Source organism: Ahaetulla prasina, chromosome 2, assembly GCF_028640845.1.
Source record: "Ahaetulla prasina isolate Xishuangbanna chromosome 2, ASM2864084v1, whole genome shotgun sequence".
Classification (NCBI taxonomy): Eukaryota; Metazoa; Chordata; class Lepidosauria; order Squamata; family Colubridae; genus Ahaetulla; species Ahaetulla prasina.
Genome location: NC_080540.1, coordinates 108,107,539 through 108,134,925, shown reverse-complemented (window position 1 = coordinate 108,134,925; position 27,387 = coordinate 108,107,539). Strand labels below are relative to the sequence as shown.

At 37.8% G+C, this 27,387-nt stretch overlaps 1 protein-coding gene across 6 annotated transcripts in view; it reads left to right on the top strand.

Annotated features, from left to right (window-relative positions):
* Nucleotides 1-27,387, top strand: part of LOC131191152 (interleukin-12 subunit beta-like) — a 102,797-nt gene that overhangs the window by 56,290 nt on the left and 19,120 nt on the right. For 2 of the 6 annotated variants that reach the window (XM_058168987.1, XM_058168988.1), the window contains exons 2-4: nt 11,454-11,543; nt 16,634-17,137; nt 17,845-18,021. The gene's annotated coding sequence lies outside the window, so the exon portion shown is untranslated. Of the gene's footprint in view, nt 1-1,750; nt 1,985-11,453; nt 11,544-16,558; nt 17,138-17,844; nt 18,022-20,754; nt 21,282-27,387 lie in introns of those variants that run through there. The other 4 variants (XM_058168986.1, XM_058168989.1, XM_058168991.1 and 1 more) reach the window with 4 other exon arrangements.

Genomic DNA, 27,387 nt, shown 5'->3' with positions numbered 1-27,387 from the left:
GGCTTGGGATAAAACCAGACTCCTGAGTTTACAGGCCCTAATTATATACCACACAGTGATCTAAGAATCTAAAGAGTTTTTCAAACTCCACTTCCTCTCACATTTCAAATACTTAGATTATTGTGAATTAATTTGAATCTTGATATTGGTTGACACAATCAAAGGCTTTTCCTTCAGTGTACAGTAGATTGATCCATATACATACTGGGCAGGTTTAAGTTGAAGCTATTTATTGAAAAAAATTACTGCATATGGTTTTGCCAAAGAATATTTTATATCACCTAACTTGCTTAAAATTTTAATCTACATATCTTTTAGAAGCTACCTAAATTTAAAGTGACTTCTTTAGTAATATCTCCAGGATGGGGCAGTTTTCATGGGTTATTATAATACTTACACTCCCTTTTTCTGCAACCACTCCTTACTTGCTCTATTGCATTATCATGATGGGTCAGCCTGCCAAATCTGTGATGACACAATTTGGATAACTTTGGAAAAGTCCAGAAACATAAGAATGTTAAAGAATATTGGGAGAACAGGTTTGTTTTTAAACTTTAGCAAAACTTTGCTGTTGTTGTAGATCCTTCCAGCCATTTTACCAGTCCACCTGAGACATTTGACAAGTAAAAGTTGGTTTAGCTTAGGGAAAAGTTTGTTCTTGCTCTGTATGGAGAACTGAGGCTAGACAGGTTGTGAGTAACAATAACAACCTTTAATGGTAACAGAATAAACAGCTAACAGGCTAAACTTCAATGAAGGCAACAGTGCTGTCTGGCAGGCTCTTAAATATGGAGCTGTCAGATGGCTGAACCAATGACAGGGCTTCGGGTTTCCCGCTTTTCAATAGTTCACGACTTAGCCAATCAGGATCGCCTGGTGGCCAGCCAGTCTCTATGTGGTGGCGTAGCCCTGAGGACTTAACAGTTCCTTTCAAAGAAAGTAGTTTTCCTTTATTAAGGAGCATAATTTGGTCTGCTTGAAATATACAGGGAGAATCCTGATCTTATTTCTTGGTGGGGAAAAAATGATCCCTCTCTGCTTGTTTCTGTACAATTCAGAGATTTTCTTTTTCTTTTCTTTTTTTAAAAGAAACCTCTGACTCCCTTCTGTGTTACCCTTTGAGGAAGCAGTTAAAGAATGTTGAAACAAGTTAAATTGTTCAGTTATGATTGTAAGTTTATTTATAAGGTTAATAATTGTTTCAGAAAATAGGAGACCTTATTACACTATTAGGAGTACATCCAGAGAAATTGACTCAGACTGCTTCAATTTAGGCATATCCTGACTAGTAAATTTGGCAGTCATCTGAGGTATCTTTCTGAGGGAAGATTCAGAAGCAGTTGAGGAGGAAGAGAAATACCATATTCAGCATATAAGATGCAGTTTCCCCCCCCTAAAAGAGGGTGAAAATTTGGGTGCGTCTTATACGCCCACCCACCAGCCCCCACCCTGCAGCCGTTTTCGGCCTCCGCGTGCTGTTTTAGACCTATTCCAGGCTGCGGGGATCGGCACAGCACATCACTGCCTCCATGCCTTGTGTTTTTGGCCTCCTTGTGTCATATTTTTGGCCTCCATTCATCACATTTTTGGCTTCTGAATGCTCCATTTTAGACCTGTTCCAGGCTGTGGGGATTGCCACAGCACATTGCCACTGATTGCCGCCTCCGTGCATTGTGTTTTCAACCTCTACACGCCCTGTTTTTGGCCTCCATGCATTGCATTTTCAGGCAGTTCCAGGCAGCAGTGAACTGGGCACCGATCAGAGGCTGAAAACATGAGGCACAGAGACCAAAAATGCAAGGCACGGAGGCGTCAATGGTCTGTAGCAATCCCTGCAGCCTGAAACAGCTGATTTGGGGGTATTCCGGGCGGCCGATCCACCTGCCAATTAGCTGCTCTAGCTGTATCAGGCTGCGATAATGTGCTGAAGCTTACCAGGCTGTTTGCTATTTGCTGCTAGCCAGATGAATACCAGTCGATGCTGGTAGGCAGAGGCAGAATTTTTTTTCTTGTTTTCCTCCCCAAAAACTAATGTGTGTCTTATACTCTGGAGCGTCTTAAAAATACAGTAATTTACCTTCTAGTGGTTAGAGAAAAGATATCATTATCATTTACCAATTTAGACTTTTTGAGAGGAACTAAAATGTCTTCAGTTGTTTGGAAGATTTTTGAGGGCACTGATGTGCAGAAAAATATCAATAGTAATAGCACTTAGATTTATATACTGTTCCATACTGCTTTACAGCACTCTCTAAGCGGTTTACAGAGTCCGCATGTTGCCCTCAATAATCTGGGTCTTCATTTTACCAACCATGGACAGATGGCAGGCTCAGTCAAACTTAAGTCAGTCAGGGTCGAACTCCAGACTGGGCAGAATCAGCCTGCAATACTGCATTTTAACCACAGCACCACCACAGCTCTTCAAAAATATCTTGCTTCCCCCCTCCCCTCTTCCCAGTATGAAGCTTAGTGAATGCATTTTGTATAGGATGAAAAAACCTGGCCTAGCCTTGCTGATTTCAGAATTCTAGAGTTGAAATTCATACATCTTTAGATTGCGAAGTTTAGAAATGTAGCTTTAGCTAGGTGTCCTTGATAATAAGACTTCTGGAGACAAGAAAAGGCTGAATTGTGATTACATTTGGGATGTGATCTTTTCCCATCATCAGTTGGTCTTTATTATGTTTTTGTTCTTCTTGTTGTTAGCTCTTTTTTCCCCAGCTTGTTTATGTACAGGATTCTAGACTGTTCCAGTCAATGGACTCTGAACTGCATTTATAATTTGGGTTAAAATAAATACTTAATATCCCAAAATTAAAACCAAGATCATACATTATAAAACCACCATATAATAATAATAATTTATTAAATTTATATACTAACCAACCCCAGCGATTCTGGGTAGTTTACACATTGTTTAAAATATTAAAAACAAGGAGAACATGAGGCAAAAACAAAGATAAGAATGGCAAGATGACTAAACAAAATGAGAACAAAGGAAAACAGCCCTCATTGTCTTAAGGGAGCTAAAGTCATGTTTGCCAAACCCCTGGGCAAAGAGCCATGTCTTCAAGGCCCTTTAAAACTCCAACAGGGTGGAGGCTGCTTGAGTCTGAGGGCTAACGTCATCCCAGAGGTAATGTTACAGACAATGTGTTCTTCTGCCTATATACACCACGAGCCCAGCTTTTCAAACCATCAAATAAAAATAGGTAGTCATCCAGAGAGAGAGTCACAGCAGCCCTAGTCCAAATATTAGTAAAATGAAGTCCCACAGACTTTCTGAAAATCAGAAGCAAATGACCATCTGAATGCCCAGTTCTTTTGGGTCCCAGTGTTGTGGGAGGATACTTTTTCCCCCTGTTCATATCGTAATAAGTTTATTACATTTGCTTTTAGGTTTTTTTTCTTTACAGGAGATGTTTTTACTGTATTTAATTTTGTGGTAAGCAATTGGTTGTCAGGATTTCATGGCATACAAAATTAATAAACACCTACGTAGGACATATTGGTTTGTCACTGTTTACTAACTCAGTATGAAGAATGAGTGTGATACAATGTCAAGAAACCGGATAAAATTGTAAGCTGCAACCACAGAAGTATGCTTTCAAAATCACAAATGATTTATGTTGCACCTTTATTCTGTATTTGTCAGGCCCCGCATCTAGCACTGGGTTGTTGTTTTTTGTTTGTTTGTTTGTTTTTTATTTTATGAATGATTCTGAAAAGTAGGAACTGATTCTGAGAAAGACAGTGAGGATTATATTAGGAAGTGAGTTATTAAGTCCTGTGAACACAGGCTGAAGGAGGTGGGACTTTAGACAGCGTTCTTAAAATATCTGTAAGGATGTCAATAGAAGGTCATGATTAGCTGTCAATTATATGAATAACAGTTCAAAGATAAGCTCTCTACTAAGTGGCCCAATACCAAATTTACTTATGGATAAGCTATCCACAGATAAGCTGACCCACAAATTTGCATTAGAAAAGTGAATATGGAATTGCATCTGTTTACTATTATAATGACAGATCCCACTTTCTCTCTTTTTTATCACATTTCTTTCATTTTTTGTGAAAGTGCTTTTTAAGTATTCCTTTTTCTCTCCTCTTTGGCAATGTATACATAAAGAAAGAAAAAACAATATAAGTCAACAGTATGAGACCGCTGCTTGGATATGTTAGTAGGGCTGCTTTAGAAGAAACACTGTACCAAAGACAGAATTGCTTCTTATCCCTTGACTGGTGTGGCTACACCACAGTACCGTGTATAATTCTGGGTACCACATTTCTGGAAAGATATTGACAGATTTGAATAGGTTCAGAGAACAGCAACAAAGATGATACAGAGACTTGCCCATGTGCCCTATGAGGACAGATTGAATGATAGGACTGTTAGTTTAGAGAAAAGAAGACTCAGTGGGGACATTAAATCAGTGTTCGGGTAGTTAAGAGAAAAGCTAAACAGGGAAGATGGGTCAGAAACCACTTTCTATCTCTACAAAAATTAGGACAAAAATAGTAAGTATTATTTGAGCTACTTAGATTTCATTCAAATAAGGAAAAACTGTTAAGATCTTTAAAACAATGAAGCATGTGAGTTCTCCACATCTGGAGGTTTATTGCACATTGTGTAAGGTTGAAGTAGATGATCCTGGTGGTCCCTTATGTAACTTCATAATTCTATTATTTTTTTCTAAAAAGACAAACTGATAGATAATTGTTATGGCTTCCCAATCTCTCAATATGCACCTCGATTGGGGACAGAAGGGTCCTGTCCATCTCCAAAGCAGTGTAGGACTTGCAAGGCAAGATACAAGGTAGAACATCAAGAATGTACAGCTCCAAGCAGTCACACACATGTGAGAGTGAATTAACATATGGAAACAAAACAGCAAGACAGTATTTTTCTGAGGGAGGGAAGAGAATTTGTGTGCTGAGGGGGAAAAAGTACATGTTCCAGTGGAAGAAGAAAAAGTATGTGGTTTGAGAATGAAAGACAGAGATTGTAGAGTAGAAAAGAAAGTATGTGGGTGGATGAAGAGAACCTATGTTGGGAATGATATATTTGTGGGAGAAAAAGAAACTATGAGAGAAAGGAGGATACGACAGGAGAATGGAAGAGGAAGCAGGCAATCATGGTGGGTTAACAGAAACTTTTAAAATTGGGAAAGGGACGAGACAGGGATGTCCCTTGTCCCCATTACTTTTTATTTTAACTTTAGAAATTCTTCTGAATAAAATACGTGGTTCCGATCGAATAAAGGGAATTAGAGTTAAACATCAAGATTACAGATTAAGAGCTTTTGCAGATGACCTGGTTGTTACTGTATCTCAACCAATATACTCAGTTACTGGTTTAAAAGATATAATTGGTCAGTATGGCAAAGTATCTGGATTTAAGGTGAATCAGCAAAAGACAAAGATGATAACTAAAAATATGAATATACAACAAAAAGAAGAGTTAGAAAGAACTACAGGTTTTGAAATTGTTAAAAAGGTTAAATATTTAGGAATATATATTACAACTTCAAATGTTAAATTATACAAAAATAATTATGAGGTATTGTGGCAGAAGGTATGGAAAGAAATGGAGAGTTGGAAGAAGTTACAACTATCTTTGCTGGGAAGAATAGCGGCTATAAAAATGAATGTTTTGCCCAGGTTTTTATTTTTGTTTCAAATGATACCGGTGCTTAAGAATGATATTAAATTACAGGAATGGCAAAAGGGGATTAATAAATTTGTATGGATGGGCAAAAAACCAAGAATAAAATTAAAAATAATGCAGGATACAAGGGAAAGGGGGGGTCTTAAAATGCCTAACTTAAAATTGTATTATGAAGCAGTTGTCTTATCATTAATTACTGATTGGATTAATTTAACTGAGGAAAGAGTTTTGAATATAGAAGGTTATGGTTTGTTATATGGGTGGCATGCCTATTTATTATATGATAAGAAAGTAGATAAAATATTTAAAAATAATATAATTAGAAATGCATTATTGAGGGTTTGGAGGAAATATCAATATAAATTAGATGGAAAGATTCCAATATGGGCAATCCCGAGACACATGATAGAAAATATAAATATATATCAAAAGATGGAGGTAGTTACCTATAAAGAACTTCTTTGGATGGAAAAGGGAGAATTACAATTAAAATCTAGAGAAAAGATGGGGGAAGAAGGGAAAAATTATACATGGTTCCAATATGGACAATTACAAGCTAGATGGAAATTAGATCAAAAAATAGGTGTTAAGCAAATTGAGGATAATTTGTTAAAACAAATGAGAGATCAAGGCCAACAGCATATTAAGAGGTTGTATAATGTATTAGTAGAAATAGACTCAGAGACTGAATTGGTTAAGGATTGTATGATTAAGTGGGCACAAAATTTTCAGCAACCAATAATGTTGGAAACTTGGGAAAGAATTTGGGTGAGGAATGTTAAATTTACACAAGCGCAAAATATGAGAGAAAATTTTTATAAGATGTTTTATAGATGGCATATAGACCCAAAAAAATTGTCATGTATGTATCCTAATGTACAGGCTAAATGTTGGAGATGCGATTGTGAAGATGCCACTTATTACCATATATGGTGGACTTGTAAAAAAGTTAAAGCATTTTGGATTAAAGTATGGTGGATCATGCAGAATATTTTGAAAAAGAAGATTAAGTTTACTCCGCAGTTCTAGGGATAATTATGGACTGTACAGTTATAGAGACTAAATTGATTTTGAACTTAATAACAGCCGCAAGACTTTTGATTGCTCAATATTGGAAGAAAGAAGAATTACCTACAATTGAAGAATGGACACTTAAAGTATCAAATCTGGCAGAAATGGCAAAAATCTCTGCTTATTTGAAAGACTATACACAAGAAAAATATATTTTAGAATGGAAAATGTGGATTGATTATATTCAAAATAAGTATCAGATAAAAAAATATCGAATAGCATATGAGTAAATTTAGGAAATATTTTGTATTAGATATATTTCTGAAGGAGAGGGGAATTGAGAGTGTGATTAAGTGTGGAGAGACTAGAGATTATAATTTAGGAATTATTTTAGATTATGATTGTTAGTTTTGATACCCTGCATTTTGTTCTGGGAAGTCGGGGTGGGGGGCGGGGGGTATGGGGGAGGGGAATTGGGGGGTTGAGGCTAGAGATGGAGTGATGGTGAATGTACAGGGATTATTGAAGATGTATAAATATAATTAATGTAGGGTCGGGTCTGCCCAGTTACCATTTTAGAACGGTGGGGAGGGAGAAAAGAGAGAGTAGGAGGTAGGAAAGAGGAGAAGAGGAAGGAAGAGGGGTAGAAGAGGGAGAAGGAAGGTGTAGGGTGGAGGGAGGAGAGGATGTAGATAAGAGAAGGAGAGGAAGGTTTGGATAGTAAAAGAAGGTAGAAGAGGGGAGTGTTAAAAAGGGGGGTGGTGACTGGGCAGGCCTGACTAAATGTATATAACTGTACATTGAATGAATTGTTTGACATGATTGTAAAAATAAAACTTTTTTACTAAAAAAAAAAAAGGAAGAGGAAGAGGAAGCAGGCAATTGTGTGGTGGGAGCAGGAAGCACATGAACAGTTGGGCCTGTATGTGCAGCTGTATTTTTTATTTTTAAACAAAAAGGAAAGTCTTCTGGGAAGCAGATGGAAGTTTTATTTCATGGATACCATCCCACTTTTTTTCTTTCTTTCTTTCTTTTTTTAGAATTGCAAAGGATTAAACTAAAATAGTGGCTGGGCTGCCATCAGCAGTCCTGTTATTTTACATAACCTTACGCAAGAAGAAGAGCATAAATGAACACTCCATCTTCCTTTCAGTTTTCTTTCTTTCCAAATTGTTTTGTTTCATTTGTTAATTTTTGGCTATTCTGTAAAGGAGGAAATAGTGTTGGATGCGTGTTCCATTTTTTAATGCTTGCCCTCAGACGTTCTTAATGCCTCATTGGATTCTCTTGGGAAAGTTCTCTAGGAACTTTCTGATCTTGGCCAAAGCACTCAACATTAGTTATCTTGATCTTGGATTGTCATCTCTACACATGCATTTAAAGGAACATTTCAAAAATATGCTAGCATTAGTAAAGCACTCTTCTTCACATTAAAATAACTGTATCCCTTGGAGGGGCTGGCATAACTTCTTTTCTATGTTCTTTGCACATGGGTATACATATGTATGCACAGCTATTTTGCTTCACAGACAGCAAATATACACCATCCACCTGTGTCTTAAATGACATCATGCAACAGTATATGCTCCACAGACTTATGAGGCATATAAGAGGCACAACCAATCCACTTTATATTGCAAATCTACTGATTGCAACACATCTTACATGTAGAGATATGGAGGGGCAAGGAGGGGCCCGTAAAAAAAAAATGTGTCAGAATTGCATAATACAGACTGCACCCTTCCGGTTCCTGCCAATAATAATATGACAAGTAGAAAAGGATGGGGCTTGTGTCAAAACATCACAAGTTTTGTTATCTTCCCATCGTAGAGATTAGGAGCAAATGCCTATGATCCTACATGCTTCCTGCTTCTTCCCAGAACACAAGGCAGTATCCATTGCCATGCCTCATGATATTCTTGTACCCATTCAGATTCATCACATTTAGCTTTACAGTCATGAGTTTTAAATCAGACATTCTGAATCAAACAAAGCAGACAGTGAAGCCAGGGATGAATGGAAGGAGATGCGAAAGGCTCAATAATATCCAGGGATAAAATTGCTAGAATTCAGATGGAGAAGAGAAAAAATAATAATAACATGGAATACCCTTGTTGCTTAAAACTGTCAGAGCCAAATACAGGTAATCCTCATCTTACGACCATAACTGAGCCCAAACTTTATGTTGCTAAGCAAGTTAGTAGTGAAATGACTTTTGCCTCATTTTATGATCTTTTTTGTTGTTAAGCTAATAACATGGCTGTTAAGTGAATCTGGTTTTTCCCATTGATTTTGCCTGTCAGAAGGTTGCAAACACTGATCACGTGACCCCGTGACACCACAACTGTCATAAATGTATGATAGTTACTAAGTGTCCAGTTTTTGACCGTGGAGATGCTGCATTGATCGTAAGTGTGAAAAACACTCATAAGTCACTTTTTTCAGTGCCGTTGTAACTTTAAATAGTCACTAAATGAACAGTTGTAAGCCAAAGGCTACCTGTATCACCAATGATACTTACAAGAATCTTAGAGTCATGGAGAGTCTTTCTGATGAACAAGCTAATAGAGTTATTTATCAGCATCCATACTGTATTGCCCAGTAATACAGACACAGGAACCAAATTTATGACAGGTTTGTTGCTAAAGTTGTTCCCCTAGCTGTAGTACTAAAGAGATTTCTGCAATATATGAATGGTTTGAAATGACTTAAAGGAGTGACTCCTTTCTGAGGTTTCTATGATGGCTGTTAAGGACGAAGAAACTGCATCTTTAACAAAAGAAGATCCTTTGAGGTAACAAAATGTCTGCAAACAAACAGCCAAATTTAGAGAGCACCAGTAGAATAGAATAGAATAGAATAGAATAGAATAGAATAGAATAGAATAGAATAGAATAGAATAGAATAGAATAGAATTTTTTATTGGCCAAGTGTGATTGGACACACAAGGAATTTGTCTTGGTGCATATGCTCTCAGTGTACATAAAAGAAAAGATACATTTATCAAGAATCATAAGGTACAACACTTATTGATAGTCATAGGGTACAATAAGCAATTAGGAAACAATCAATATCAATATAAATCATAAGGATACAAGCAACAAAGTTACAGTCATACAATCATAGGTGGAAGGAGATGGGTGATGGGGAACGATGAGAAGATTAATAGTAACACAGACTTAGTAACTAGTTTGACAGTGTTGAGGGAATTATTTGTTTAGCAGAGAGATGACGTTCAGGGAAAAAACTGTTCTTGTGTCAGGTACTCTTTCTGGTGTGAGGTACTCTTTAGCATCATTTGAGGGTAGGCGTTGAAACAGTTTATATCCAGGATGTGAGGGGTCTATAAATATTTTCACAACAGTCTTTTTGACTCGTGCAGTATACAGGTCCTCAATGGAAGGCAGGTTGGTAGCCATTGTTTTTTCTGCAGTTCTAATTATTAACTGAAGTCTGTGTCTGTCTTGTTGGGTTGCAGAACCAAACCAGACAGTTATAGAGGTGCAAATGACAGACTCAATAATTCCTCTGTAGAACTGGATCACCAGCTCCTTGGGCAGTTTGAGTTTTCTGAGTTGGCGCAGAAAGAACATTCTTTGTTGTGCTTTTTTGATGACATTTTTGATGTTAGTTGTCCATTTTAGATATTGTGATATGGTAGAACCTAAAAATTTGAAGGTCTCTACCGTTGATACGGTGTTGTCTAGTATTATAAGAGGTGGAAGTATAGAAGGGTTTCTCCTAAAGTCTACCACCATTTCTACAGTTTTGAGTGTGTTCAGTTCCAGATTGTTCCAGTCACTCCATGAGGCTAGTTGTTCAACCTCCCATCTGTATGTGGATTCATCATTGTCTCAAATGAGATTGATCACTGTTGTGTCATCTGCAAACTTCAGTAGTTTAACAGATGGATTGTTAGAGATGCAGTAATTGGTATATAGAGAGAAGTGGGGAGAGCACACAGCCTTCCGGGCCCCTGTGCTAATTATACAAGTATCTGATATGATTCTGCTTAGCTTCACCTGCTGCTTCCTCAAGAGTTCAGTCCCAAGCTGCATACTTTATATTCTATTCTATTGATACTTTCAGACTTACAAGATTCTGTTGGTAGTTTTACAATAAAGTAAAATTAGCTTATTTGACTGTATTTCCTAGTATATACCAGCTTAACTGCTGTACGTAGGAAGGCTGGCAGACTCATAGAATCATAATGAAATATTTAGTTGCCCTTGCTTACTGCCTAGATTGGTAAGACCATTCATGTTTAGAAACTTTAACATTACACTAGGGGTGAAATCTAAAAATTTTCCCTACCGTTTCTGTGGGCATGGCTTAATTGGTGGGCGTAGCTTGGTGGTCAGATGGCTGGAAGGGCGTGGCAAATAACAATAAATAATAAAAATAGTAAACAAAGTATAAAAAAACAATAAGAGGTACCAAAAACCAACTTTCACACTTTACACACACACAACACAACACAACTGACTCACACACAATGTAAAAGCAGCTGCACTTCACACTTCACATAGCCACAAAAAGCTCAAAAACCAACTTTCACACTTTACACACACACAACACAACACAACACAACTGACTCACACACAATGTAAAAGCAGCTGCACTTCACACTTCACACAGCCACAAAAAACTCAAAAACCAACTTTCACACTTTACACACACACATCTAAAACACACACACACACACACACACACACAATCCCAGAAGGTGTTCATCCTAATTTAATCACTTATTGCTGTATAATGTTTTCAACAGGAGCAGCACCTGGCCCAAGCACAAGACAGATTGCATCAGGATCAGAATGCTACCCGAGATTCCAGCCTATGGGCAGGTGCAAGCAAGAAAGTGAGTGTATCAGCAAAATGGATGGGAGAAAAAATTGTCTCCAAGGTGGAAAGCCCCATACTTTGCATTATTAGTTTCTCATAGAAGTGCCAAGCTTAAAGGCATGACCTTAGGTTCACCTAAAGCACATGCCAGCTGCAGAAGCCCAGAAACAAGCACCACCATTGTTCTAGGTTCCTGAGAAGAGAGCAGAAGAAACAAAGGTGAAGTTATGAGATCCTGAAGAGTTTTGAAGATAAAACTTAATGGACTTTGAGGCAATATTCCTTGTAAGAGTCTAATTTTGATATTTAGGCCCTTGAAACTATTGTATTTGATTTGTTTTAGTATATTCATATTCTTTCTTTCCATTACTTTTCTGTTTTCCAGAAAAGCAATGGGTCTGCTAAAATTTGTATCTAGGTCGACCAGCGTGTCTATTTACAATTACCAAGGTATAGAACACAACAGCCACTGGATTGGTAGCCAACCAATAACTCTTGTTTCACTTTAATTCATTCTTTTATTACTCCTAGAGAATTTTTTTGTGTTGGATGTTCATCTTTGCATCAGTCTTTATATTATCAAGCCAGTCCATTCCCAGCATCATTGACTTTTCCAATGAATTTGGCCGCGTGACATAGCCAAAGTAAATCAGATGTAGCTTGTGATTTTGGCTTCTACTGACATGTCTGGTGTGTGACAGATGCTATATTTCTCCTGAACGTGGACCATGAAAAGCTAAGAATAGCAATTTTTCAGAATGGAATGGCCTTTGATTTTATGCTATTCAAAATTGCCCATGGCTGTGACGAATTTCCAAGTGTGTGTTGCTTTAATCTCACTGGCCGTTCCTTCAAAATAAAAGCCATGGTAAAGGAGAGATTTGGAAAAGCAAGCTATAGAACAAGCCCCAAGTATTTAATGCAATTGACTTAGTTCATGGTTACTTGGGACAGGTTGATTGCAAAACTTGACTCTAGGATACCTAATTCTTCTGGCAAGCATTATGTTATCACTTTACATAGGGTGGGTGTCAGCAATTCATGGCTCTAGAGCTGTGGCTCCCTGTATTTATTTATTTTATTTGTTTATTTTGTCACAACAATATATAAAAGCATAAGCATGAAAGTAACTATATAATATATAAGCATATATATATAAGCATAAGCATGCAATAACTATATTAATTGGATATAATGAAAGAAAACAATAGGACAGGAACGGTAGGCACATTAGGAATGGGGTGAGGTCAATAGTAGACAGTTTTTGGTTGAAGCTTTGGGGATTTTGAGAAGAGACCACAGAGTCAGGTAGTGTGTTCCAAGTATTAACAACTCTGTTACAGAAATCGTATTTTCTGCAATAAAGATTGAAGCGGTTAACATTAAGTTGAAATCTATTAAATCTGTACCATCACTGGCTGACCCTGCCCTTCGTCCTCCCCTCCCAGTCACTCCTCACCTGGCCTGACAAGATAAGGGTGACAGCATGGGATGGAGAAGTGGCTGTGATGATTCTCCAGTGCCTCCCTCTTGCTGGAGCTTTTTCCAGCCCTTGTTGGTGCCGGACATGCCTCTGTCACTTGGGGAGATGCGCAACCTGCTCTCCACCCTAAGACCCTATTTTGTATCCAACCCAGCCACGAACAACACCGGCCTCACTAACATGAGGGCTGGTAGGGTGGGAATGGGATCCAGGAGGAGGGGACAATGGAAAGGGGGATGGGCCCATAGCACCCATCCACGGCTTTAAGAAGCTCAGGGCAGAAGGAAAAGGGGGTTTTCCCCACTGAACCTCATATGCCCACCCTGGGGGTCAGGCTTGGAGAAAGTCAGAGGGCCCTCGCCAAAGACGCTCACTCATCAGCCAGTCTCCCTCTCTCTGTATCTCTCGCTGCCTCTCTGTGTGTGTCTCTGTATGTATGTGTGCGTGTGTGTATGTATCTCTCACTCTCTTTTGCTCTCTATCTCTGAGTCTCTTCTCACTCTCTCAGAAAGCCCAGCATGCTCTCCTTTGGGCTCTTTGATACTCCCTTTTTTTTCTTCCTTTTGGAAATCTGGGCTGGCTGAGGAACAAGCACAAGCTGAGGCAAAGGCTTCCCTCCTCTTCCTCCTCCTTCCCCTCCTCTCTCTCCTCCTCTTGTGACCCCCTGCCCAGCTGTGGCGGGCTGGGAGGGTGAACACAAGAGGAGAAGGAGGGGGAAAGGGAGGGAGGAAGCTTCCACTATGGCTTGCGCTTGTTCCTCAGCTAGCCTGGATTTCCAAAAGGAAGAAAGAAAAAGGGGTAGTGAATAGCCCCAAGGAGAGCATGCTGGGTTTACCGAGATAGTGATAAGCTTCTTTTCTTTCCTCTTGGCAACTTTGGGGGGGGGGGGTTGTCCCATACTTTGTCTGCCAAGTGGCTTTGGGGCGCCCAAGGACTATATTTTCTAGCCACTTTGGACTGAGTTGCAGGATGCGTATGTGTGTCTGTGTGAGTGTGTGCTGCTGCTTGGATGATGCTTCTCTGCAGTTCGTATGATAATGTAAGGCAGCAACCTCATGGTGCTGTGATGTAACAGCCTGGCAGTCACTCCTTTTTTTATATATATATAGATTTATATCCCACCCTTCTCCGAAGACTCAGGGCAGCTTACAGTGTATAAGGCAATAGTCTCATTCTATTTGTATATTTACAAAGTCAACTTATTGCCCCCCAACAATCTGGGTCCTCATTTTTACCTACCTTATAAAGGATGGAAGGCTGAGTCAACCTTGGGCCGGGCTTGAACCTGCAGTAATTGCAGGCTACTGTGTTCTAATAACAGGCTCCTTACAGCCTGAGCTATTACGGCCCTTTTGCAATGCAATGTTTATTTTGTATCTTTTCAGAGACAGAACGTGGCCAAATTTCCTTACAGTTATTCCCTAGGTGTGTGGATTGGAAAGTGGGTTGCGTGGGGAGTGGGGGAGAGGGAGGGAGGGGGAGAGAGAGAAAAAGAAAAAGAAAGAAAGAAAGAGAGAGAGGGGGGGAGGGAGAGGGTATGTGAGAGAGAGAGAGATCAGAGAGAGAAAGAGAGATGAAAAAGAGGGGAGGGAGATAGAGAAAGAAAGAGAGATCGGAGAGTGGGGGGAGAGAGGGAGACATGAGAGAGAGAAAGAGATGAGAGGGGGGGAGAAGGGGGAGAAAGAGAGAGATCGAGAAAGAGAGAGAGAGAGAGGGAGAGAGATACCTGTTTCCTATAGAAAAGAAAACACTGGGAGCCACAAAACCTGGGTAGGCATGGCTGGGGCTGGGAGACATATGACTGGGTGGGAGTGAGTGACATTGAGTTGGCCATGTCACCTAGGTTTTGTAGGGCATACTTAATAGCAATGTTTAGTCATTGTTTCAACCCTGTTCCTCTGTCAGATATGTATGTTAAAGGTCAAAATGAAAGAGAAGGGTTGTGAGGAAAATTAGTTCCTAAGTGTGTGGAACTGATTAAATAAAGTTGACGTAAAGAAATATAAGGCCAAAGTTTGTTATCTCATATACATTTGTATATATGACATTGTATATATACATCTTATACATTTGTAATGAGAAATGTTTTTCTTTTTTGTGTCTAGCATTCCCAAACTGCCCCCTCCTCTTGATTTATAGGAGACACTTGTCAGGGGGGAGATATGTCGCTCAATACCGCAAAGAAACATCTCAGGAATCCAAGATTATTTCCTTTGGTTCTGTATCATATTTTAATTTTATAAATTCTTTGTCACCTTTGTATAAAACTATTTCAAATTCATCTCTAATCCCTCCTATACCTTCTCTTTTCCTTTCTCAAATTGCGTCCTTATTTTTGCATAGGCCAACCAAATCGAATTTATAACCTGTAAAATACAGGTTTGCCAGCAAATGCTCATAATTTAAGCATTTTTCTTGGCCTGCTTCTGGAGTTGTGCTGTACAATGATCATCTTGGGGACAGCCTTGTTTTATATTTATTCCAGATATTTAAAATAGGTAATCCCTGATTTACAACCACAACTGAGCCTGGAAATTTGGTTGTAAATCATTGTAGTCACTAAGGGGGCGTGCATAAGCACACCAGCGAGCCTACTGTCCCTGTCCTACTGTTCCCAATTATCTGTAATCATTCTATGTGTTTATGGCTATATTTTGCCTATTTATATCCTTTTTGTGTGTGTGCCAAAAAATTTTCATGTGTCCATGTCTGTGTCTACTCTGTTACTTGTTTTCTTGTATTTGTTGTCAGATAAAATAATAAATAAATAAAGTTGAGCTACCATGTGGCCAGACTCAATATTATGGTCATTTATACAGTCGGTATAGTAGGTTAAGTTGGTCACCATGGGCATGAAGTGAATCATATGAGGTTGTAATTTCAAATCCAGCTTTCCAATGGGTGTTCATTCCCAGATAACGGCAAGAAAGTAACACAATACAATTGTATGGGATGCTGCAACCAGTCATAAACATGATCTGGTTGCCAAGTGCTTAAAATAGGATCGCGTGACCATGGGATGGTGCAGCAGTGATAACTTTGAGGAAATGGCATAAGTAACTTTTTTTCAAATCTGTGGTAACTTTGAACAGTTGTGTTCATATGAATTTATTGAAATCTTTTTTGCCCTTGTACCAAAGGCACACCATTTTTTCAATACAGTATTGTCTGTAACAAGAAAAGCATTATAGGTAATACATTTAATTTAATTGCTGCTATCCTCCCCAATTAAGTTTTTACCATATCACTAAATCTTTTTTTTTACATCCCTTGAAACTTTTTTATAATTATTTTTAAACAAACAGGTATTCACTTTGGACATATTTACTCCCAAATATTTAACTATCTTAGGTTCCAGGACAAAACCAATCAAATCCACTAACAGTTTCCACTGTCACATTTTTATTTAATAACTTAGAGGTGGTTTTTCTTTTTTTTTTTAATTTTAAAGCGAGATAATTTTTTATATTCCATTAACTTGTCCATGAAAACACCAACATTTTAATTAGTCACCATTAATGTATTGTTAAAATCAGATCATAAACTCATGAAAGTGTCATAAACTCTTAATTTATAACTTTGGTGACTAATTCCCTCAAACCTCCCCCCCTTATTTTTTACAGGTGCCAGCTGTAGATCATTAACTATAGAAGCACAATTCTGGACACAGACTTTTCTTGGGGATTCTGAAGCAGATGAACACACTGGTTCAGTTCTTACTTGCATGGCAATCATTGGATGCTTATACTAAGTCATGTGGCAATTAAAATGTTTGGTTCTGCTAACCCTAACCCTAACCCTAACCCTAACCCTAACCCTTTCTTTTTTCCATTTTATTCCATGGTGCTGTTTAACATTAATACAAAGGGTGGGGTAGAGGTCTAGTTAAGATGCTCAGACTGCCATCAGTTTGCTAATGATGCTGAATAACCAGAGTATTGAATGCAATTTCCCCTCTGTCTTCTGAACCCAGGATCTTCATTTTGTTGAGATGAAATGGCAGAAGAGATATGAAGAAAGAAAGAAAAATACATGGAAAAGAATTCATCAGATCTAGACAAGGAGAGAAGTGTTTGTGTTCTTCCATCCTTGTGTTGGGGCCTTATCATTCAGTGACCCTGTTTGAGGTAGCCTGCAACCTGTAAAGAGAAATGGTGATGATTTTATGGGGATATGCAAGATCCAGATGCCACAATAATGAGTGGGAAACATATTTTAAGTTCACAATGGACTCCCTAAGCAGATATGATAGATACTACCCTAATTCACTGAACTATAAGTAGGAGAAGAAAGCACAACATAATCAGATGAAATTCTGTTATAGCCATTCTTAATAAAAGTAGTCCTGTGGAGTTGATTTCTTAGTCTGATTACATAGTGGGGCTGATCTATCCTACCTGATGGACTGGAAGAACTGGAAGAACATCAGGCTACCATGATGCATTGCACATTTTGTCAATATGCCATGTACAACATTTGCCACAGTGATACATTGCACAATATTTTTCTTGACACTCAGACCATATCTGAGTCAAAGTCCACTGGGGCTACATTTTTCTAATGTAACCTTCATCCTGAGGATTGGGATGGCATATAGCAGACTCTGTTGGTAGAGTGCTATCTAGCATGATTTCATCTACCTCTGAGTTTGAGCCAAGCCTTCTTGGTTGCTTTGGGGATGGAGAGAAAGTAAGAAACTTGATCCAGGAAGTTTCAGTGTCTCAATGGAGGAATCCTGATGAAAACAGTGATGTCGTTTCTTCGTAAGATTCTTTCTTTGGAATCATCCATTTTAGGCAACTGCATCTGAACTACAATCTTTTCTTTTTTTAAGGTAAAGGTAAAGGTTCCCCTCCCACATACGTGCTAGTCGTCGCCGACTCTAGGGGGAGGTGCTCATCTCTGTTTCAAAGCCAAAGAGCCAGCGCTGTCCGAAGACGTCTCCGTGGTCATGTGGCCGGCATGACTCAACATCAAAGGCGCACGGAACATTGTTACCTTCCAACCAAAGGTGGTCCCTATTTTTTCTACTTGCATTTTTATGTGCTTTCGAAACTGCTAGGTTAGCAGAAGCTGGGACAAGTAACGGGAGCTCACCCCGTTACATAGCAGCACTAGGGATTTGAACCGCTGAGCTGCCGACCTTTCGATCGACAAGCTCAACATCCTAGCCCCTGAGCCACCACATCCCTTTTTTTTTTTAAGGTAAGCAATAGCAATAGCTTATTATATACTCCTTATATACCACTTCACGGTGCTTTATAGCCCTCTCTAAATTGTTTTATACAGTCAGCATATTGCTCCCAACAACAATCTGGGTCCTCATTTTACCGACCTTGGAAGAATGGAAGGCTGAGTCAACTTTGAGCTGATCAGGATTAGAATTGCTGGCAGTCAGCAGAATTAGCCTGCAATATGGGCTGCAATGGGGCTCCTCTTGGGGCTCCCCTTGAGGGGCATCCGGAGGCTTCAGTTAGTCCAGAATGCGGCTGCGCGGGTGATAGAGGGAGCCCCTCGCGCAGACTGCACTGGCTACCTGTGGCCTTCCGGGTGCGCTTCAAGGTGCTGGTGACAATCTTTAAAGCGCTCCATGGCATAGGGCCGGGCTATTTACGGGACCGCCTATTGCTACCAAATACCTCTCACCGACCCGTGCGCTCTCACAGGGAGGGACTCCTCAGGGTGCCGTCAGCTAGGCAGTGCCGTCTGGCGACACCCAGGGGAAGGGCCTTCTCTGTGGGGGCTCCCACCCTCTGGAACGAACTCCCTCCAGGACTTCGTCAACTTCCGGACCTCCGAACCTTTCGTCGCGAGCTTAAAACACACCTATTCATCTGCGCGGGACTGGATTAGATTTTTAAAAAATTGGTTTTAAGGGGTTTTTATTATTTATATTGTTTTAAAAATTTGGCTATAGAATAAGTTTTTTAATTGTTGTTTTTAATCTGTATTTATATGTGTTTTAACTGCCTATGAACCGCCCTGAGTCCTTAGGGAGATAGGGCGGTATATAAATATAAATAAATAAATAAATAAAATAAATAAATATTGCATTCAAACCACTGTGACACCACAGCTTATCAAGGAATTGAAAAGATGGTGAGGTTTCACTTACCATTGCCTATGATACAGGCATGATCTAGTATTTTCAAGCCCAAATAAGTAATGAAAACAACATTATTCATACTAGTGGATGCCCTTCATCAGGGCTTGAGAAGGGTGAGTGTTCCTCGTTTCCTTCATTGCTTGGCTTATTGCTGGACTTTGATAAAACAGTGGCAGTTGTGTCTGCTTATTGCTAGGGCCATGAATTCTTGGACCATTTCTTTTATTAGACATTATCTTTGCTTCCTTTTCAGTGACTCATTGCCCTTCATTGCATCCTCTCTTGTTAATCCAAATCATTAGAGGACTTCGGCAATCAGAATTTTGGCAAATTCTGGAAGGCAGGAAGCCCAACCCACTTTAACATAACCTTTTCGGTTTCATATCTTTCTGGACACCTTTTTTGTCCTGCCCCTTTTTCAGGAAGTATTACCTCATTTACCTTTGCCTCAGGGCAGGAATCTTCTATAAAAGAAGAGCTTCTCTCCTTTCAATTAATAGGTGAAATCTTTCAGGACTCCAAAGAGAAACAGCCAGCCCTGAACTTTTCTCTTCACCTGCCAGTTATTTGTTTATCTCAGAGAGAAGCCTCTTCAAAACATCTGAAGTCAGATTTCCCTCAGCAGTCTGGACATGAACCCAGTGAGTAGAAGAAGTTGGTCAGTGTCTTTCACTAAATTATAAAGCCAAGGAGCCTTACAGGAGCTAAACCAATTGCCTATAGCACATTACCTTTATAAAGTTTAAAAGTATAGACTTCTCTGCCTCTAGTTTTTGCTAAGTTGGGTTCCATATCCTGGAAAGGTTCACTGGCTTCAGCTTTATCCAGAATCAAAGTAATAGTAATAATATGCAAACAGATTTGAGTTACCAAGAGAATTGTGTCCTCAGAAAGCTTGGGACCACATCAAACTGACCTAGGCAAAATAGTATCAAGAAGCAACTACTGATTCCGTATCATCTTTCCTGTCCAACTGTTGGAGGAGCCATCTAACACCAGCCTTCAAGACCAGGTCTGTGTAAGCAGTTCAGCATTGAAAAGAAAAGGTGATTCATTTTCCTTCTGTTTTTTTTTCTTTTCTATTCAGTGTTTTCTCCTTTCCTAGATTATATGAAGACTGTACAAAAGATACTCTCCCTTAGCATATGTTATGTCTATGACTATCAAAAGCTACATCTGGTATATGTTTCCTTCATTGTTGTATGAAAATGTCTGAAATATTTTGACCTTTGTTCTGGCAATAGTGTGCTTTTCTTTCTGTTTTTATCTTCTAGGACCGAGTCATCTGTAAAATTATTTAACTCTACTTTTCCTCCAGTTTTCCTGTCACTCACTGAACAACTTCTTTTTTAAAAAAAAAGTTTTTTATTTTTTTAAAATAAACAAACATACAATACATTTTTTTCTGAGTAGAGTATTGACCAGGTCAAAATTCATACAGCTTATTTTCCCCAAATTTAATTTATATATTTCAATTCCTGCCCTTGTATTCCTTTTCTACTTTTCCCTTTTTCATCTCTATTTTATATTTAATAAATAATCAGAATTACCATCCACCCTAACCTCCTAATCTTAATCTTCTTTCATTTCATTCTTTTATTTCTCCTTTCAATTAATAGGTGAAATCTTTCAGGACTCCAAAGAGAAACAGCCAGCCCTGAACTTTTCTCTTCACCTGCCAGTTATTTGTTTATCTCAGAGAGAAGCCTCTTCAAAACATCTGAAGTCAGATTTCCCTCAGCAGTCTGGACATGAACCCAGTGAGTAGAAGAAGTTGGTCAGTGTCTTTCACTAAATTATAAAGCCAAGGAGCCTTACAGGAGCTAAACCAATTGCCTATAGCACATTACCTTTATAAAGTTTAAAAGTATAGACTTCTCTGCCTCTAGTTTTTGCTAAGTTGGGTTCCATATCCTGGAAAGGTTCACTGGCTTCAGCTTTATCCAGAATCAAAGTAATAGTAATAATATGCAAACAGATTTGAGTTACCAAGAGAATTGTGTCCTCAGAAAGCTTGGGACCACATCAAACTGACCTAGGCAAAATAGTATCAAGAAGCAACTACTGATTCCGTATCATCTTTCCTGTCCAACTGTTGGAGGAGCCATCTAACACCAGCCTTCAAGACCAGGTCTGTGTAAGCAGTTCAGCATTGAAAAGAAAAGGTGATTCATTTTCCTTCTGTTTTTTTTTCTTTTCTATTCAGTGTTTTCTCCTTTCCTAGATTATATGAAGACTGTACAAAAGATACTCTCCCTTAGCATATGTTATGTCTATGACTATCAAAAGCTACATCTGGTATATGTTTCCTTCATTGTTGTATGAAAATGTCTGAAATATTTTGACCTTTGTTCTGGCAATAGTGTGCTTTTCTTTCTGTTTTTATCTTCTAGGACCGAGTCATCTGTAAAATTATTTAACTCTACTTTTCCTCCAGTTTTCCTGTCACTCACTGAACAACTTCTTTTTTAAAAAAAAAGTTTTTTATTTTTTTAAAATAAACAAACATACAATACATTTTTTTCTGAGTAGAGTATTGACCAGGTCAAAATTCATACAGCTTCTTATTTTCCCCAAATGTATTTATATATTTCAATTCCTGCCATTGTATTCCTTTTCTACTTTCCCCTTTTTCATCTCTATTTTATATTTAATATATAATCAGAATTACCATCCACCCTAACCTCCTAATCTTAATCTTCTTTCATTTCATTCTTTTATTTCTTCCTTTATCACATATATTTTTCAATATTTCTTTATTCTATTGAAACCCTTTAATTTTTACACAATTATTTTGATATTTCACACTTATTTCTGAATATCCATTGTTTTCTAAAGGTGGACCAGATTATCATATCTTATTTCCTTATTAATCATTTTACCCTTTCAACAATATATTTCTTCAATTTTGTCTTCCACATCATCTTTTTTAAATAAAAATATCTTATTCCATTTCCATTTCATTTAGATTTCCATTACATCTTCTAAATAAATCCCTTCTACATAAATCATCATTTCTATCATCATTTCCAATCATCTTCTCCACTAAGTAAATAATTTCAAATTATCATTTCACATTTAATTAAACCTATCTTCCATTTCCATTTCATTTAAATTTTCTTTTCTAAATAAATCATTATATTTACAATTTTATTATCATTTCCAATCATCTTCCCCTACAATTCATTCAGATATATACATAGTAATAATACAATTTCAATTTTAATTTCAATTTCATTTAACTTTCCATCTCTTAACCTCTTTTAAATATATCATTTTATATTTCACAACCATTATTTTTCTACATTCATATTAAAGAATATATTTCAAGTTATTCAAATATTAGAACCACCAATATTAATCATAATGCCATTATTACCATACTTATATATTATATTCCTTTTAACCATTTTATCCTGGTCCATCTATCAAACCACTTCTTACAATTCCCCTCCTTTTATTCCATTCCCTCCTTTTCTTCTTTTTCTTTTTTTCTTTTTGTAATTATTATCTTTTCTCCTGTTTCCTTCCTTTAACTTTTAAGTCCATTACTTGCTTATTTTGACCTATATTCCCATCTGATCTATTTCCCTTTTCTCTTTTCACCTTGTCTTTTTCCCCACTGTTAATCCCTGTGTAATCATTAGAAATGTGTTTCTCTCTGTCCTTTCCTTCTCTTAATTTTCTTTTTTATTGGTTGTGCCATTCTGATCTCTCTCTTTTTTACATTGTTACTCCCAATGTAATCATTTAATTGTTTATCAATATCTTTATCTTCAGTGCAGTTTTCTGTTTCTCATTAGTAGGCTGTTTCTCCAGTTGAATATGTTCTGGCAAAATTTTTGATTTCTTTCTGTCCAAATCAAATGATACACGTACCCTTTTTACCAATTCAACTAATTCCTGCCATACTTTGACATTTTGCTTAGGTTTTAGTTCCACTTTAAAATTTTGTTGTATTGAACAACTTCTTCATCTCCCTCTCACTGAACAATATAATGTGTGAATTCTTCAAATAGATGATTAACATCCTCTTACATGTTTAGCTTAGATGGTATTAGCATCAAATATTTTGCAGGTGACCGTTCAAATACATTATTAAATTTTCATTGTTTGACTGTTGTATATATAATTAACCTCATTTAAAATTGTACTGATTATCAATTATAGTTTCATTTTTGGATATTGAAAATGCACACCCTGGGTTAATAAACTGTATTACTAAAATCATGACAGAATGATTCTGTGTGGAGGTCTCTGTTTATAATGAGGAAAGGTTCTCTAATCTGTCCTTTGAGCTTTCAGGTTCAGCTAAGGCAAGCAATTTCATGACAAAATGTCTCTTTTCCAGTTCTTCTTCCTGCAGTGACAAAGTCAGACTATTATAATATATTTTATATGGCACTGAGGTAGGAAGGGAAAGCTTGGATTTAGGTTTCCAAAGAAAATAGACTCTAATGACACATTAATCTGTTTGGAAATGAAATACTAATTGGCTATTAAGCCAAGTATAAGGGACTTGTAGTACTGTATAAGGCTTAAGAACATTGTTAAAATAATCATAAAAACAAAATTCTCTTCCTGTTCCTTCATAGCAGAACCTTTTTTGCTTCCACATTTTTTTAAGGCAAATCTATGCTGCTGTGTCCCTTGTTCTTATTCAATAATTTAACTGCTTGATTTTATAAGATTGTTGTTACATAGTAGTTTCTAAATCTGTTTTGTGTCTTGTTTTGGGACGATGCTCATTAATACAATACAATACAATACAATACAATACAATACAATACAATACAATACAATACAATACAATACAATACAATACAATACAATACAATACAATACAATACAATACAATTCTTTATTGGCCAAGTATGATTGGACACACAAGGAATTTGTCTTTGGTGCATATGGTCTCAGTGTACATAAAAAGAAAAGGTACATTCATTAAGAATCATAAGTTACAACACTTAATGATAGTCATAACGTGCAAATAAGCAATCAAATCATACTAGGAAACAATCAACATAAATCATAAGGATACAGCAACAAGTTACAGTCATACAGTCATAAGTGGGAGATGGCTGATAGGAAGGATGAGAAGATTAATAGTAATAGTAATGCAGACTTAGTGAATAGTTTGACAGTGTTGGGGGAATTATTTGTTTAGTGGGTACCTGATTTCACACATAAATAAATATTTATTATTGACAGGTAATGGAAAAAACAGGATTAGAGACTGAGATAAAAAAAGAGACTGCATGTCAGGAAAACTAGTTTTGAGAATCAATCGGCTCTGACTCATTTTGTCAGTGTTACAGGGAAGCAGGATAAAATGGAATCTTCTATATTCTCTAAATTCCCCATAAAAGTTTATGACATCATAATGGGAAACCATCTTGCAATCTGGACATTTTAATAAAAACTATACTCTCATTTATATGAAAATTCCATAGTTTAGATCCCAACACAATTTCTAAGAATCTAGTATATTCCACTCTCATATAGAATTCTGACCATTCATTCATTCATTCATTCATAGACTGCTGGTTCTCCCCCTCTCAAACTGTGGTTTTTTGGAAAGATCCTTGGAAAGGATTAAAACTTTCTCTTATATTCTGAATCAGCCTTTCTCAACCATTTTTCCTTTGAGGAATCCTTGAAATAATTTTCAGGTCTTAACTGACACCCTAGATAAAATTATTGTATTTACAGTTTGCCATATTATTATAATTAATAAGCACATAAAATGACAACTTTAGCCATTTGCTACGAAAGAAGCTATCTCCTATCCCCCAGATAGACAACTAACTAATATTGCAACAGTCCATTAGAAGCATTAGATGAAATTATGCACAAATGGCAATTCTAAATTTTCCATTTTAAAAGACTGTTGTACATAACAAAGTAGCCTGCCTTTTTATTATTACTAACAAAGCAGTTTCCCTCGGAGCCCTCTTCAGGAATTTGTAAGGGTATAAATGTAGGAGATGACCAGGTTGAGCCTGAGGGAAGGGTCACTTGCACCGTCAGTCATGATTTCCTTTGTGCCCAAGAGATCCAAGTCCAGCTTACTATAAATTCCTTAGTTACTGTTGAATTGCTTTAATTTGAACTCACACTAGACAATAAATTTCCTGTATGTTATTCTATGACCACATGAACTGAGTTGCAAAAATCTAGATCAGGGGTCCCTAATGCCTGGACCACAGCCCTCTGTCAGGCCGTAGCCCATTTGGAACTGAGTTGCACAAGCGGAAGGCACTTGAGTTCACATGAGAAGTTCCACTCGCACAAGCAGTGGGGGCTTTTGTTCATAAACGAAACTTCATTCACATAAGCAGTAGATACGCAATCTGCCACTTGCATAAGTGGAGCTGTGTGCATGTGTGTGCCTGCCACCCACATGGAACCATTGTTTCTCTCCTCCCTGTGCCAGGCCACCAAGCTGGAAAGGTTGGGGGCTGCTGTTCTAGATTATGTAGAGAAAGGCAGAATTTTCTGTATCTTCCTGTTACCTACTGGTAGTCAATTGGATTTTTGAAGCCCAGTTTACATCCTTCAGGTCACTGAATTAGATTTGACATACTGAGTCTTAGAACATGAGCATTAAGATTATACCAACAGTCCTTTGAAACCAAGTGCAATTCTCCATGAATTCCGAAACTTGATAAAGCAACCCATCTTTGCAACGAGTATTATGTTCAGTCTTTGATGAAATCAGCACCTCAGTGAAGTGTCTTCAACAGTGGTGGTATTGACTTACCTTCGCTACCAGTTCACAAATATGGCCACGTGCATGCGTGCTCACTTCACTCATGCACAATACCTCTGCACATGCACAGGACCTTATGCGCATATGCAGAGCATCAAAAACGGGACGTGACGACATCCGGGCGGGTGAGCAGAGCCTTTCACAGCCGCCGTTACCGGTTCACCCAAACCAGATAGAACCAGCTGAATGCAACCACTGGTCTTTAACACTTCAACATAGCACAGGCTATGATGTTTCTTCCTCTGGTTTTAAAATTACATTCATCTTCTTCCAACCCGGCTACCCTCAATATACAGTATATTTCACATATAGGTTGAAGAAATAAGAAGAAAATATACAGCCTTGCTCACTCATTTACCAATCCTCCAGGCTGTTTACTAATCCTTTACCAACCCGCCAGACTGCATCTTGAAAGATTCCTCAGTTAAAGTACTGAAGTTTGCAGATGATACAACAGTGATTGGTCTCATTTGAGACAATGACGAATCTGCATAGAGATGGGCGGTTGAACAACTAGCCTTGTGATGCAGCCGGAACAATCTTGAACTAAACATACTCAAAACCACGTAGAAATGGTGGTATATTTTAGGAGAAACCCTCCTATACTACCACCTCTTACTATACTAGACAACACAGTATCAACAGTAGAGACCTTCACGTTTCTAGGTTCTATCATATCTTATGACTTAAAATGGACACCTAACATCAAAAACGTCATCAAAAAAGCATAACAAAGAATGTTCTTTCTGCGCCAACTCAGAAAGCTCAAACTGCCCAAACAGCTGCTAATTCAGTTCTACAGACGAATGATTGAGTCTGTCATCTTCACCTCTGTAACTGTCTGGTTTGGCTCTGCAACCAAACAAGACAGACACAGACTTCAATTAATAATTAGAACTGCAGAAAAAATAATTGCTACCAACCTGCCTTCCATTGAGGACCTGTATACTGCACGACTCAAAAAGAGGGCTGAGAAAATATCTATAGACCCCTCACATTCTGGACATAAATTGTTTCAACTTCTGCCCTCAAAATTATACTATAGGGCACTGCATATCAGAACAACTAGACAGAAGGAGTTTTTTCCTGAATGCCATCACTCTGGCAAACAACTAATCCCCACAACACTGTCAAACTATTTACTAAGACTATATTACTATTATTCTTCTCATCCTTCCTATTACCTATCTCCTCCCACTTATGACTATAACCATATTGCTTGTATTTTTACAATTTATATTGTTCTGTTTGTTTCCTAGTATGATTTGATTGCTTACTAGTAACCTATGACTATGACTAAGTGTAGCATCTTATGATTCTTGATGACTATATTTTTTTCTTTTTTCTTTTTTTCCTTTTATGTACACTGAGAGCATTTGTGCATAATTTCATCTAATGCTTCTAATACACTGTTGCAATATTGCTTAGTTGTCTATATGGGGGATAGGAGATGGCTTCATTCATAGCAAATGGCTAATTTTATCAGTTTTATGTTC